At 41.9% G+C, this 16677-nt stretch overlaps 1 protein-coding gene across 1 annotated transcript in view; it reads right to left on the bottom strand.

Moving 5' to 3' along the window:
* alk (ALK receptor tyrosine kinase) overlaps window positions 1–16677 on the bottom strand; it is a 247122-nt gene that overhangs the window by 215151 nt on the left and 15294 nt on the right. The gene's annotated exons all lie outside the window — the stretch shown is intronic.

Below are 16677 nucleotides of genomic sequence, written 5' to 3' on the forward strand. Positions count from 1 at the left end.
AGGGAATTGGTGAGTCTGTTGGTTGTTGTGTCCGCTAGCATGTTGCTATTAGCATTAGCTTTCCATTCGCTCCTAGGGAGTTTCCTATCTATTTCTATTTACCCTTTCAACACCTCCTTGAGACGAACCCTATCTTTTGTAGCCCAATTATTATTTAACCCTCTGTAGCCATATCAATCTGCCAAAACACATATACCCCACATATATGCTACACCAGCCCTGACTGGGAGTTGAGGATGCCATCATCTTCCTTCTCAACCGCATCAACGCCCACCCGGACAAGCCAGCGAGCACTGTGAGGGTCATGTTTTTTTACTTTTCCAGTGCTTTCAACACCATCCGGCCGGCCCTGCTGGGTGAGAAGCTGACAGTAAGGCAGATGGATGCTCCTTTGTGTCCTGGATTGTCGACTACCTGACTGGCAGACCACAGTATTTGCGCCTGCAACACTGTGTTGCGGTCAGCAACAATGGGGCCCCGCAGGGGACGGTCTTCTCTCCCTTCCTCTATACCATCTACACCACAGACTTCAACTACCACACAGAGTCCTGCCATCTTCAGAAGTTTTCTGATGACTCTGCTGTGGTTGGATGTATCAGTAAGAGTGAAGAGGCTGAGTGGGGGACTTTGTCACATGGTGTGAGCAGAACCATCAGCAGCTCAACGTGACAAAGACTAAGGAGCTGATTGTGGATCTGAGGAGAGCAAAGGCACCGGTGAGCCCTGTTTCCATCCAGGGGGTCAGTGTGGACATTGTGGAGGACTACAAATACCTGGGAGTGCTCATGGACAATAAACTGGACTGGGCCAAGAACACTCAAGCCCTCTACAGGAAGGGCCAAAGCCGTCTCTATTTTCTGAGGAGGCTGAGGTCCTTCAACATCTGCAGGACGAAGCTGAGGATGTTTTGAGTCTGTGGTGGCCAGTGCTATCCTGTTTGCTGTTGCATGCTGGGGCAGCAGGCTAAGGGTAGCGGACGCTAACAGACTCAACAAACTGATCCGCAAGGCCAGTGACGTTGTGGGGGTGGAGCTGGACTCTCTGTTGGTGGTGTCAGAGAGGAGGATGCTGTCCAAACTACATGTCATCTTCGACAATGTCTCCCACCCACTCCATAACTTGCTGCTCAAACACGGAGCACTTTCAGTGCAAGACTTATTCCCCCAAAATGCACCACAGAGCGTCACAGGAAATCATTCCTGCCTGTGGCCATCAAGCTTTATAACTCCTTCCTCTAAGTGTCTGACATTATACTATATGCTGCAATTCTGCTGCTACTATTTATTCATCATTCCTGTTCACCATAACAATTCCTTTAACTATGTAAATATTGTACAGATCCACACTCCTTTATATTTTCTTTTCTTTTATATTTTTACTCTGATATTTATATTTCTTTATATACACCACATCTTTATTTATATTCCTTTTGCCTTTTGTGCAATGTGTGCAACTGTGACACAGAATTGCCCCTCAGGGATCAATAAAGTATTTCTGATTCTAATCTAAAAAGGATAGACTGCAAATATCTACAAGGAACCTGTAAAATTACAATTCACTGCATACTGTAACATCACGCCAGACCATGACACTTTCTTGAGCAAAGGCATGTTTCACGATATGATAAAAATTCATTAGACACAGTTTTGTAACTGCTTAAATACTAAAAACCAAACTGTCTCTCTTTGTAACAGTACATGCCAGATTAAATATGCTCAGTGGCTTTGACAGGCAAGTATAGATATTTGTTATACAATAATTATTTTCAGAAAAAAAACATAATAATGACTTTATGACTCTATGTGATTAATTCAAGCTGTCAGTACAGAAATAAGATATGTGGTCACTTGTTTGTGAAAATACTGGCACTGTTTTATGTCAACATTATGTAATCTTGTTGTCAGCTTGTTTGATCTGAGTGAATTGAAATAGAACCTCAATCAAGAGCTGCCAGAAAAATCAATACATAATTAAATAAATAATAAAACAGACAAAGGAGTATTTTAATACTCTCTTGTTAAAGTAAAATCTGTCTGGCACAATATGGTATCCAGGTCATTATACTCTATACCAGGCTGCTGGGTAGGACAGGTTTAAAAAAAAAAAAAAATAGAAGAGCTGCCAGAGAGATACTTTGTCATAAGATTTAATTTCTTCCTTCTCCAATCTACACACCATTCATTTTATGCCATCTCATCTGAATGCAAATCCATTCTGTAAGCCAGTACATGCTTCCGGAGTACAATATTGATGTGGATCTGTTACTCAAACCCTGTTTTTCAAAGGCCCTGTTCAATGGGCACCTAGGCCTTGATGACAATTAAAGGCAATCTATGAATTCTAATACCCCAGAGATGGTGGTCATTGGTTGCGGTGATGCTCAGGATGCAACAGCATAAAGCATCATGTACAGTCTGTCTGAACTCAGACAAAACAGAAATCCTGGTCATTGGGTCCAGGCAGATGGCAAAACAAATACTGCCACCTGCTGATTCCCTAGTAAATCACATTAAGCCTGTTGCAAAGAACCTTGGTGTTTGGTTTGATAGTAATTTTAATATTGAGTAGCACACCACAAAGCTTGGTCAATCATGTTTTTATCAACTTAGAAATATAGCAAAAATTCGAACTATGTTAACTTTTAAGGACACCGAGACCATTTTACACGCCTTCATCTCATCACGCCTGGATTATTGCAACAGCCTTTTCACCTGTTTAACCCAAAAATCTACTGATCGACTCCAGACTGTCCAGAACTCAGCTGCCAGGCTTTTAACCAGAACAAAGAAATATGACCACATTACCCCTATTTTAGTTTCACTACACTGGCTCCCAGTATGTTTTAGAATTGACTTTTAAATTCTACTGATTATGTTTAAAGCTCTTCATGGCCTCTCGCCTTGTTATATTTATAACCTTTTAGTCCCATACACACCAGCACGTACCTTAAGATCCTCGGGCAGAGGTCTGTTGTCTGTTCCAGAGTCTCGACTGAAAACTAAAAAGGGACAGAGCGTTTGCTGTCAGGGCCCCGAGGCTCTGGAACAGCCTGCCCGAGGAAATCGGTCGGCTGAGTCAGTGAACTCCCTCGTGAAGTCCCTTCTTAAAACATACTTTTATAGGAGAGCCTTTCCTGATCTTATTTGACTTTATTTTATCCCTTTTATTTTATTCTATTTTACTTATTTTATACTTATTTTAAACGTATATTTTAGTCTTTTCAATGTTTTCTTGCTTTTATCTTGTATTGTTTTTGTATTATTGTCTTTACACTTGTTAAAGCACTTTGTAACTTGTTTTTGAAAAGTGCTCTACAAATAAAGATTATTACTACTACTACTACTACTACTACTACTACTACAGAGAACGTTTAAAGATTGTAAATCTGTAAAGCTCAAAATGGCCGAATTACTGCTTCCTGCATTGTCATTTCTTATTAAGAAAGGGCATGATTATTATTTTATTATTTTAAAGGCAGAACCAAGCTAACATGACGTGGCCACCGTGAAAGGAAAATCGCCATGCACAAGAAAAAAGACAAACAAGAGAACATAACAGTAATGGCTTGTGACTGGTTTGTCTACCTACATGGAAGATCAAGGGTAACAGTGTTTCTAAAAGCTTCTGTCAATAATTCAATGTATAGTATGATGGATTATTCATATTTGCTTATACTTTCAGCAGCTCCACTTGTAAATGCAGTTGATGTCATTAAAATAGAGCAGCCTCCCCTTTGTAAATGTTGCAAGTTTTATAATGTAAATTGGCTATATAATCCAAACAAAGGCAGTAGATCACTGTAAACAAGGCCTGTACATGGTGTTGTCCATGCAATGAATGTGCTCAAGTGCTTTAAAGGAAATTAATCCATTGTAAAAACCATGGTAAATCTTAGCCCTGTTAATAATTAAGCACAGCATCTCCAGAGTTGCCAGTGTTTGACTGTGTTAACAAGAGTGTGTGATTGGTTAATGAGCCTATCACGACACCACGACCGTGACCTCATTCATCAGACCAGAGATTGAGCATTGTGTCATGTTACACAGCCGAAGGTCATTGAGATGCGAGCTAACTGTGGCCATCTTAATCTAGTCAATTCCCAGTAGTGCATAACTATGTGATTACATGTTTTATTTAAAAATGAGATGCTGGTTTTGTACAGGAGTGCTTTTGACACCAAGTAATTTGCATCTAACGATGTCTCTTTGTGGATCGAGAGTAAAATCTCTGCAGACCAATTTCCCCGTGAAACTGAGATGATAAATATGTTTATTTCCTGATTACAATGAGATTGTGTTTGGCTGAGACTATTTATGTATCTGTTCAACTTTTTATGGCCTGGGTATTCCAGGCAAATTAATTTCCTCTCAAGGGAGCTGTCAAATACACACAAATGAATAAATGAGTGGCAAGTGATTTTTGATAAACAGCATGTATATGTTGTAAAGAAATGATCTAAAAAACCTAAAACTCTGAATAACTCTTAATAAGGACCTGCTTACTTCATCACTTATTTTTCTTTACCCACTATGAGCTGATATTAATCTGTTTGCAAAGCAATTAAATGTGTTCTCTCTTCCCTAGTTTTGAGAGTAAGGATAGGTTTGAACGTGATCAAATGTGATTTGTTTATTGACAGCGAGTGGAAAGAAGAGAGATGTCTAGAAGTATTAAGGTAGATAGAGTGACTGGCTCATCAACATTTTTAGGCACAACTGCATGTTATAATTTCCGGTGCTAGATCAGAAGAGATCAAAGTCAAATATCAGGGTTCCCATTCCTTGTGAACTCGCTCTTTTCCCTTATCCTTAGCATCCTCTCTTCAAAACTACAAAGGTGACACGCTGGCAGGGGGTCAAGAGAACTTCTTCATAACAGACCATCTAAGGCCTTGAATATATTGAAGAAACTACTGGCAAAACCCAATCCATAAAAAGCATTTTTTCTCACACTGTATTCAAAATCACTAAAACAGTTTTGAGTTTACCATTGTACTGGTAACCCTGACACCCTCGGGGGAAAGGGAAGCAGAGTCTCGAGGTCCACACAAGGTGGGGCTACCACACTTGTGGGCTCATAGCCGTGCCGCTCCCTTGGAGGGGCGGAGGCGAGCGACTGGGAAGGGGGTCTGCTCGTGACCGCGGAGCCAGAAAGCATGACAGCCGCCTGGCAGGCCGCAGCTGGACCAGGTAATGCGGGAGAAATGAGCTGAGCGGCGGCCACTGGCTGCGCAGAGGCAGTGGCCAGCCGGGGTGAAGGGGGAGGGCTGCTTATGACGTTGGAGCCAAGCTGCGTGAAGGTCGTCTGGCTAGCTGCAGCCGGTCCGTGTAGTGTGGAGGAAATGTGTGAAAAGGCGGCCACTGACTCGGCAGAGACAGCGGCGGGCCCAGGAAAAAGCTCTTTAGGGCTCTGTTTGTGTTCAAAACAGGTTGGGTTTCGAACAAAAGTGCAAACAGAACAGGCACAGGAAACACACATTTCACCCTCAAAATGTCATAGGCGCTTCCCAGCGCGGCAAGGCTGCGCAGGAGGGTTGGACCATGAGCAGGCCAAAGCCGGAGCCTCGGGCTGGCCGTGGTGGTCCCACCGACAAGCCGAGGGGCGGAGAGGACGAGAAGGAGGACAAGCCCGTCCCACATGCTGTCTGATGCTTTCAGCTTCCTGAGCTGCGGACCTTGCGGTGTCGACGAGGGACCAGAAATGAGAAAAGCCCGTCCGGGCTCACCGGGGCCTCAACCAGCTCCTTCCTCATGGCCTCTGGGATGACAAACTGCTGGAGCCACAGGAGCCGGTGGATCTGGGTCTGCCAGACGGCCATCCAGGCAGCGGTGACAGCTGAGGCGGCGCCCTAGGTGAGCTGCGAGCTAGCTCCTTTGCTAATCTCCTCTTTCTCCTCCACCGTCATGGTGGTGGAGTTGGCCGCCAGCTTGGTGAAGGAGGATGCGATGAGGGCAACGTTGTTGGCGGAGGCGGAGTTCTGAAAGGAGCACTGGTGGGTTTTGTTGGCGATGCGGCCCAACCACTGTGCTGCCTGGGAGGCCAGGACGGGGCGCCGTCCGGGCACCACCTGGCCTGGCTAAACCCCAAAGAAGGTGGCGAGTGCGGGCTCCAGGGGAGGGACTGAGGGAAAACCCAGATCCGTGAAGCCCTCCACCTTAGTGATGGGAACATAGGTGGAGACTGGGACCCAGAGAACCTTGGGATCTATAGCAGCGCCCTCCTGGTACCTCTTAATCGGCGCGGCCAGACCGGGTCCCGCTTAGCCGGCTGGCTAAGGGCGAGAACACCGCCATTTCATCCGGTGGGGCGAACTCCTGGGTCAGGGGGACGAGCAGGTGGCAGCCACCTGCTCACCCCGCCTGTATGATGGGGAGCTCTCTAACGAGGCCGCCGACAGATGGCAGGGAGGTGGCAGCGGACAGCGGAATGGAAACATCGCCGGAGAGAGCCCTCTCGAGGCTGGAATCACCCCCGTGAAGGCCAGGGTCGATGGAAGGTTGGAATGGGGGAAGAGGGGAGCGGCCGGGGGCGTTGACGCTCCTCGGGGGAGAGGAGAGCACAGTACGGGCAGCGTGACTTGGGGGTGAGCGCCCGTCCGGCGTGCGCTGGACCGAGGCAAGCCTCACATCGGGGATGGAGGTCCCCCGGCAGGATGGAGCACATCTCACAGATGTCACACAGCCGGACAGAGGTGACATCGCCTCGCCGGCAGGTAGGAAGACATCTCTTCTGCAGGTAGATTATTTCTTCTTTCGTCTAGCTCTTTAGACTTCAAGCTCAGTGCTGAAGAAAATAGGGAGCCGAAGGCTGGGTCTCACCGTTGTATATATACGAGGTGCGGACGTAGGAGAGGCCCACACTGTGGGTGGGCGTAGACTAAAATTCTCAGTGCCGCGTAGGCGCGCGAAAGGGGTAAACCCAATAGCGATAGCCTTAGAGGGCAAAGCCTATACGAAAATGAACAATGAGTTCAACATTTGAAAGTTTGCTATAGTGCGTCAAACTTTAATAATGTCCCGCCCTGTCCAGGCTGTGATTGATCAAAAAGTGACATTGACGAGATCATCGATTTTATGAAATTTTTTAATTAACATGTTTCAACAAAAGGGTCTGATATAGCTAAATGGCTAGCTTGCCGAACCCAAACCTTCCTTATCTTATGTCTATTTTCTTCTGTCTCACCGCTTCAGCTGCAGACAAAGCATCTCTGTCGCTCACACATACAGATGGTTTTTGTTTAAGCTTGTTCGTAACAATTATATTAGATTAAAGGTTCAGCGTGTTTTTAGTGACATTTAGTGCTGATGGTTGTGAATTGCTACCAGAGGCTCACCGTGCATTCACCTGCTCCTCGGATGGTCCCATTTCCCGAGTTGTGAAGTCGTTCTTCCAACTTCAATGTGTTGACGTGCTCTTAAGTTGGAATGTGGAATCAACATGGATGCCACTACAAATATGTGTTGGATTAACATTATCAGAGCGTATAAACAACGACATCTAGTTCACTCTACATGGACAGCATACTAACCATTATATATATATATATATGGTGTATGTAGCTAGTAATGTTTCATTTTAAGGTAATAAAAACGTAACGTTTCATTCTGTAAGGCCTTTACTCACCACTGAAAACATAGTTATATATTATATTGCATCTCTGTCAATAGATCCTCCTCAATATTACACACTGAACCTTTAACAAGCTGTAACCAGGGTTCTTGCACCATTTTTATGGTCAAATTCAATGCTTCTTAAGACTTTTAAAGACTTCAACAGAAGTGTTGAAACAATTTCTTTAAAAGAAAAGAGATGCACATCTTTACCTGGAAATTAAACAGCAAGCGCCAAATGCGGGTAGATTTTCCGTTTGGCTGCTAAATATTGGAAGGCTTGGTGCCAGATTGGCAGGTAAATGTATTTGTCATGATATCGCTATATAATATCTATTTGAAAGTAAGTAACACCAGCCTGACATTCCTGTTTGTTGTGTGTCGTACTTAAATTGGTCCCAGCTGTACCCAGGGATATAAAATCGTGTAACACACGGATTTAATTTATTTATTTATTTGATTAGGGACTCATTGATTGTTGTTTATGTTCGTTTCAGAGCCGCTATCAGTTTCTAGTTCATTTCATGTTACTTGACTGGCGTAGATTTGTAAGGCTGTGGGCGTTGGCGGATAGAAGTCTGGCGGGAAAGAGGGGAGATTGGAGCCCCTTTCATGCAGAGATCCTGCAATAAACGTCGAAAGAATATCCGCCAATATGCATTCGCTCATTCATACAAAACAAATCTTTGCGGCATAACTCCGCAAACCTGTGGGCTTTTCACACAGTGTAGAAAAAGACAGTTACGTGTCATGTGTTATTTGGCTTTTCAAACCAACAGACATCGTTCCGCCTCTGTTAATACCAACATTCCCGGCTCAGAGGCGGATCAAATCATAACCCCCAAAATCAGACGTTCGTATTCGACATACTACCTTGTTAATCGCAAATAAAAGGACTGAAACAAAATATGTGACACAATAAGGCAATGTATTATTTTGGCCAGTAAAAAGTATGTTTGGCAGGTGGATTTTTTGTGTGTTCTTTCCCCCCTACATTTTATAGCAAATTTAACCAAATCAGTTCAGTTCAACTTTATTGTCAGACTCGGGGTCCATCAGAAAAACACACATCATAACAAACACCTCCTAAAAGAGTATGTGTTATAGCTCTCTGTTAATGAACAAGGAAATGCCATGTTTGGCAACATAGGCAGTTTTATGTTTTGTGAACTGATCGTGTCCGTTTGTGTACGTGTACAAATCATGTTTTAATCCAATATAAAAAACTAAATAACAAAAAGGAAAGAAATGTAGCAAGGAATCAATGCCAGGCGGGACTTAAAAGGGCTATATGTAGTTTTTCAATAAAATCAAATTTGTACTTCCTTTTTGGCTTTAGCCTCACTTAGAAATGAACAACCGCCTGTTTTCTCTGTTGTTTGGAACAGCCACTAGCTACAAAACAGTCAACATCAGAAAAGCTGATTGTTAGCTCACAGGCTAAGGCAGACTAGTTGCTAATGCTGTCCAGTGCAATATACTATAGTTGTAATGTTATGGCTTTCCACATTACTTTCTCAGCTAACGTGACCCGTTTTACTATCTTGTGTACCACCAGTATTACAGGGCTCTCAAGTCTCACGCATTCACCGTGAGACACACACATTTCAGCCAGTTCACATGCCACACCTTTTATTTCTCACGCTGAGAACAATTTTTGTGCCAAGTTCATAGCTTTCTCTGTAGCCTACTAAATGCCAGAGCCGTTAAACAGATCAGAAATTAAAATGTGCTGTTTCCGGGTAAATTCCGTGATCCCGCTGCAAGCACGTTCGTTACCAGGTAACATGGATGTGCATGCACAGACGGAGTAGAAGTTGGAAGCGCAATACCCGATGGATGCGGTAACTTTAGTATTAGTTTTTTTTATTTTTTTTTTAGAATTTTGGTTTTACGATTGCTGGACAAAATCACTTGCCTGTGATCAGAGATAGTGAGAGTGGCTGATGTTGGGGAGTACAGCCGAATTCGTGCAAAATGATTATTGATGCAGTCAAAACCTCTCCAACCTCTTTGCAACCTGCAGCTTTGGGTTTTTTAGGCAGCGATGAACAAAGTAACTTAGGCCTATTCAGATCCTTTAAAAAAAATAAAAGTACTAATACCTCACTGTAAAAATACTCTGTAAGTACTGCTTTTAAAAAATTAAGTAAAAGTATGTAAGTAGGCTATAAGCTGGAAAATGTAGAAGTAGCCTATTAAAAATAAAAGTAGCCTACTCTACGGTGGCCTGTAGGTTTCAGGCCTACTACACAACGGAAATACAAACGCCACAACACGATTACAAAAGCCACAACACGAATACAAAAACCACAACGGAAATACAAACGCCACAACACGATTACAAAAGGCCACAACGGAAATACAAACGCCACAACACGATTACAAAAGGCCACAACGGAAATACAAACGCCACAACACAATTACAAAAGGCCACAACGGAAATACAAACACCACAACACAATTACAAAAGGCCACAACGGAAATACAAACGCCACAACACAATTACAAAAGCCACAACACAAATACAAAAGCCACAACACAAATACAAAAGGCCACAACGGAAGTGAACCACAACGGAAGTTGACAACGAAAGAGACGCTTAGTAACAGTGGATTACTCTCTGCGGAACACAGCTACACAGTAATACATCACAGCAGTGTAGCCGTCCCACATTCAGAGGTCCGGGTTCGAATTGTAAAAAGAACAATCTTTTTCAGGTGACTTTTTCCGCATAAGTGTCTGCCAAATTAGTAAATGTAGGCCTACATGGAAGAAGAACTTCTTACCCGTTTGATAAATAATTAATACTTCTGTTCTGGTCAAATAATATACAGCGGGATATCTGTGTGAATTAAACAGCTGTCTGTGCAGATTAGCATCAAAAATAGACTCAAAATGTGCTAAACAAAAAGCAAGGAGTCTCAGTTTACCACGGAGATGACTTTGAATTTTTTATATATTAATCAGCTGATTATTTTCTCCATTAATTGATTGTAATAAATTCTGAAAATAGTGAGAAATGTTGTCACAGTTACCCAGAGCCCTAAGTGACACCTTCACAATGCTTGTTTTGTCAGTCCAAACCTCAAAATGATTAAAAATACACTAAAATAATCAAGTAAAAGCGGCAAATCTTCACGTTTGGTAAGCTGGAACCATGAAATGTCTTTACATGAAAAATTATTAATACCAAACAGCTACCAAACTGATGTAGTTCTACTAGCTGGACTTGTATAAACTGTTAAGTAATTTAATTTATATCAAAACATCAAATTTTTTAAACTCTTCATACATTTTGTGTGTAAAAGCTTATTTTTAAAGTAACTAGTAACTGAAGCTGTCAGATAAAGTAAAAAGCAGTTACAATATTTCACTTTGAGATGTGGTGAAGTAGAAAGTGGCATGAAAAGAAAATACTGAAGTTCGGTACAAATACCTTGTTTAGTACAGTATTACTTTGTTACTGTCCACCACTGGGCTTAGCTTTGGCTACCTGAAACTAAGGAAAGGACTAGAGATGTTTTTCTATAGTTTAGCTCTGGACAGAAAGCTATCATCCATCATGATGGTGAAAATGACTGGCCTTCAGCCACAGTGCTTCAAGTGGGAGGCCCCTACCCATGCTGTTATCAAGGCATTAAAATGTGCAACAAACAATTACAACACAAAACACCATTCATAAGCTGAAATGTGTAGGCTACTCACACACACAGCTTGGCATACATGCATAGGTTCTGCCATCCTACTGTAAGCCGATGTGTACAGCACTGCTGCTCAGTGGGCTCCTTTGGGGCCATATTTATTTTTATTTTTGATTCATTTGTATTTTTGAAATGTAAGTATATATTTAAATAGTCTTTTATCTATTGTTATAATTTCTATTTGTTTGGGTCAGTTATTAACTATAGGTAAAACCTAACTGCTGTAAAAACTTGAGAGAATTGTCTGGGGCCGAGGTGCCACTGCTGCAAATATTTGAGTGGCTCCTCCTCTAACACACATTATCTCACTCCAAACCTTTGATAAAACTTGGGAGCCCTGGTATTATGTCAAAGTGTTGATTTAGCCTGCAAGAAAGGATGTAGCATAAATGTGGAGCGATTTGTTTATACTCAGTTACACAGCTTCTCCACCGTCTTAGTTGCTATAACTTACATGATCCACATAATATACAATAAAGCAACATATTATCATAGGACAACAGCAGACCCATTCACTACAGTAATGTTACTGAGGTCTAACTGTTATAAAGAGTGGCAACAATCTCATTTTATTCAGTTTAGCTCACTAACCCTTTTGTTATCATCCAATAAATTTAGCTGTGCTGACACTGCTGAACCCCCGGGGAAAGACACACAAATAGTGATGTTAGTTACTGAAAAGCGGCAGGTTAGCTAATGTCGATGTACTGTATCATGTCGGCTAAATGCAGTAAATGTAACGTTATCATGTAACCAGCATGGATTAGTTAAACCTCAAGCTGATAAAAATATTACTGTAAGGTTGCAATGGGAGTTTACCTGAGTTTCCAGCATGTTGTGTGAAGCTGTCTCCCTGTCTTGTCTATAGCCGGTTTGACACTGCCTTTTTCCCCCATTAGTATTGTGCCAATATGAGGCTCGCTGCGCTGTATGAAAGGTATGGAGCCGGTTGTTGATCTGCCTCTCAGTCGGAAACATGTCATGTTTTTTTGCGGGATCTCTGTATGAAAGCAGTTGTGTTTCGGATTATGCTCACACATGAATTCAAGCCTATGGTTCAAGCATGCATATGATCACACACCTGGCTGCAATCTTAAAAACGCACAGCTAGAGGCAGCTGAAAAACTACATATTGCCCCTTTAAGTTTCACTTTCACTTTCTGGCCGAGCATAGGCGCAACGCTGAGTAAACATGGATTATCCATGAAGGAAAACAGATTCTGGTGAAAAGAGACACTATGAAGTTATCATAGTCTGTAGTTCGATATTTTTTATCCATAAAACTTGCATCTCTTTCCGTCTTGCAACCACTACTGCCAATAATGAAAAATGACACGCAGCCAAAAGTCAACTTCTGTAGCCAATGTAAATGTAACATAAAACTTATATTAATTGGTGGAGTCTCGCCACTGTGGGTGACAATTTTCAAGCTAGCCTTAAACGCATTGGAAAATGTAATACCTACAGCAAATTTAGGGTCAATTTAATACAATTTATGACCTTTTAATGACTTTAAGGTGCTGCGGGTAACCTGGTAACAACAACTACGGACATAGCAGGTGAAAACATCACTTTTACCCTTCAATTCTCCTGGTTAATGGTCTCCATCACGACCTCTCAGTATACAAATGAGAGTGTGTGTGTATGAGCTAAGCCCGGCCCTTAATCAAACACACAGGAGAGGACAGAGAAGCTAGCACGACTATGATATACTTTTTTACGGATTTACATGATTCATGTGGGTCACATTTTCAAGTAAAAAAAAACGGAATTCCGTATTAATCTGGAAAAATCACATCCCTGATACTTAAATATTGACAGACGAGTTGTCACACTTTTTGCAGTTGGCTACTGCAAAATAAAAAAGGCAACCTTATTGAGGCTAACTTGCACTCGGACAGCAGACTTTGGATTTTGCCATATTTCAGCAGAGTAACACTGGCTGCCTTGAAAATGTGTCCATGAATTTGGAGGGGGGGGCTTCTGAGAGAGCACTGAAGGTAGGGGTGTATTTGTTTGGCAGTTGAGTTGAAATCTCAAACTCTCAGCAGAATCTCTTAAGTATCCCTTTTTTTTTAATGATTTCATTCCTGATACATTTAAAAGGAGCTGTCAGACATAATCTCCAGTTTACTCCTGAGTGGGAATGTGCAAGACAAATGCCATGCTGTTTATGACACCTTAGTGTTCGGAGAATGTCAGTGAGATTTACTCAGAATAGGTGTTAAAGATTTGCTTTCTTTTCTGTTATACTAATACAGCACCCGTGGATGTGATATTAAACTACGGCTTTTGCTGGAAATCTGCGCTCTTTGAAGATTGCAACATATTAAAAGAACAGTTTTCTTTATTTGTTCAAACCAGTCACACATGCAAACAAGTGCTCATAGGAGTGTGATGACAGCTTGAAAAAGCTGTGCAAATGGACATACTCGAGGGGTTGGAAGGGCTGAATGGTGTGACTCCTAGAGGGTGCCATTTTTAAGCACCTGCTCCACCGCTTTCTTTTATACCCCCACTCCCCACCCCCACCTTTGCAAATGTGTTTTATTCCACTGCTGTGTCTCATTACACAAGAACAGCACTACCAGCTGAGTGAGGCAGATGTTCTATTGTAGAGCACGGCAACTCCTCAAGTGGCTAGCATCCATCTGAGTGCCTCTGTTACAGCTGGCAGCCACAGCTGAACCAGGACAATCCATCTCCACGAGGAGAATAGGTCTGGAGTGAGAAAGATGGGTTATGGGAAGGGTTTTGCTAAATAGAATATGGCAGCAGGCTGCCCTGCTGCTATTCCCCAAGGGAAGATGAAGCACTGTCGATGGGAGGCGAGAGTTCAGGTCAGAGGGCTCTGACATTACCGACATGAACTGACACACAGTGGCAATAAAGTCAGCTTACCAGCACTGAAATGCAAATAAGGAAGTTGGCTTACCCTGTAGCCCCTGCAGCTAAAGGCTGCTAATGGAAGCAGGGAGGCGGGAGGGAGGGAGAGTATGGGGGCAGCTGGTGGCGAGTGTCCAGTCGTTCTGTGTTGGCTTTGTGGTAGGTAATAAATGCCAGCGGACAGCAGATGCTGTAGGGACAGCAAACATCTATCACTGCAGCCTAAAGCCATGTTCACCATGCCATGTTGTTGAGACCTGTTCTCTCCTAGACCTTATCCTTGGCGTCCTCTGAAGCTGTCCTATGTAACACAATTCAACACCTCACTCTGAAGGGCTTTTATCATCTTGGCTTGTGAAAACATTAGGCCCCCACAAGTATAGAAATACAAGGCACAAATATGCCCACACATACAATCAATCATTCACCTTTGAGAATGCAATATAATAAAATATATAAAAGATTGCGCAAGTAAAACACATTACATTCGCTCTTGTATGTTCAATCAACATTTTGGCAAACTCCACAACATTTGTGGTAATCACGATTTAATTTGTTGCACTGAACTGGGCCATTATTTATTTGGAGCATTTGTAGTCATCTGGCTTTTACAGCCCAGATGCGATCTTTCCCACTCCAGCCACATCACACTCGGTTCACTTATCACCAAAAATGAAAAAAAAAAACCACTCCTCTTCTGGTTTGCTAAAAGACTAGAGAAGAGAGGTCAGAGCTGTCATCTTATGAAATAATAGAAAATGTAGTTGGTTGTGTGCATGACGGATTGATTGATTCAAAAACGGTAGGATGATCCTTTGTCTAACTGACACCAATTACTGGTTGGTCCACTGCAGGCTGTCAAGGCTACAGGCAGCTGATGCAAGGTCTCAGGCTTTCACAGTCAAAGACGTGTTTCATAAACAGTTGGGTGACTGGTGGGACTTTGAATCATCACTTACAGGATGACCTTCCACCCTCCAAGAGGTTGGAAAGGGGCAAAAAATCACGCTGGAGCTGTCGCCAGCGAGTGATGTGAATGGGCTTTGAGAGTCTGACGTGACACGGATGCACAAATGCCCCTCTGGTATAACTTACACAGATGCTCATACCCAGGGCTGTAATATTCTTAAATGTTTTTGGATATACAGGCTGGTTTCTTTAACGTTTAACCTCTTCTGTGTAGATCAAATCCAGCTACTAGCTACTGATGCTAATTTTGGTTTTAATTATTAATCAGAATTCCAAATTGATAATTTTGGATATTTCACGAGACTAAATGAACTAATTGGCCATCAGTTTTCTCTTTGAGAGTGGTGCCCCAAGGTGAATTTAACACTAGTTGTATTCTATTAATTATTAAACAATAGTAATAAATCATTTTTAATATATTATTGATAACATTTTAACCTTAATTTCCAACACAATACATAGATCTGCCTGTCCATCCTTCAACATGATATTTACATTTAGAAAGAAGTGGTTGATAGTATCTGTGACATATGGCTGCACCAGTGGCTGACTTAGATTTGTGAACTATGAGACAATATCCAGTATCCAGCCACCCACATGTACATACACCTGTTAGTAGCATAAACATGGCTTTTAGACTTTTCCATTCTGTACTGCACTTGGGTCCAAATCCCTTTTGCCTATGTCCACGCAAAATATGATATTAGTAGTGTAAAGGATCAATATCAGATGAACAATTAGCAAATGCTGTGAAGGATCAGGATCTATATTATAAGGCAACAAACGCTGAATATTGTAATAATAACATATAATAACATTAAGTCCATGTTAATATCCTATATAGGGAAACTGCATACCATATCCTACTGTCGTTATAGAAGATAAAGGTATTATCTTTCCCTCTCTCTCACTTTATGTTATGTTTGGCGTTTAAAGTTGATTAAAAATGCATTATCTGTTCTTGTGTTTCTTACAGCTTCAGAGGAATGAATTATTTTGTTGTTACTTTAAAGACAACACTTTAAATTTAAAATTGGTTCTTAATGCCTGGATCATTCACAAGAGAAAAACATTAATGGACTTCTATTTGGAATTACAATCTAATATTACCAATATTGTGGCCGAACTCTGCCACAATTGTAAATTACTTCTTTAAAAAAATGATTTTAACTACATTATAAAAGATTCATTATAGTCAAATTAATCAAAATCCTCTTCAAAGACTTCTACTTGACTTCACTCGAACTTCTCTGTACTGGGCCGTCAGCCGCCCTTGGACCTCTCTCTCTCGCTTCTGGCTGTGGGTAACTTCGTGCACATGTGAAATAAAGAGTAATATTGTATTTTTATTCTCAGATTAATTTTTTCTGCCGTATTTTATTTCTTTTACCACTGTAACAAGCCCAGATCCCCAGAGATTGATAATGAACAATTCTATAAGAACTGTGGCAGGTTCCAGATGTGTTAGAAGTTGCATTTATCTGCGTCCCTCATTTGTGACATTGCCA

The sequence above is a fragment of the Micropterus salmoides genome, unplaced genomic scaffold (assembly GCF_014851395.1).
Source record: "Micropterus salmoides isolate LMB-PRFRI ecotype aquatic unplaced genomic scaffold, ASM1485139v1 Ms_hic_scaffold_19, whole genome shotgun sequence".
NCBI lineage: Eukaryota > Metazoa > Chordata > Actinopteri > Centrarchiformes > Centrarchidae > Micropterus > Micropterus salmoides.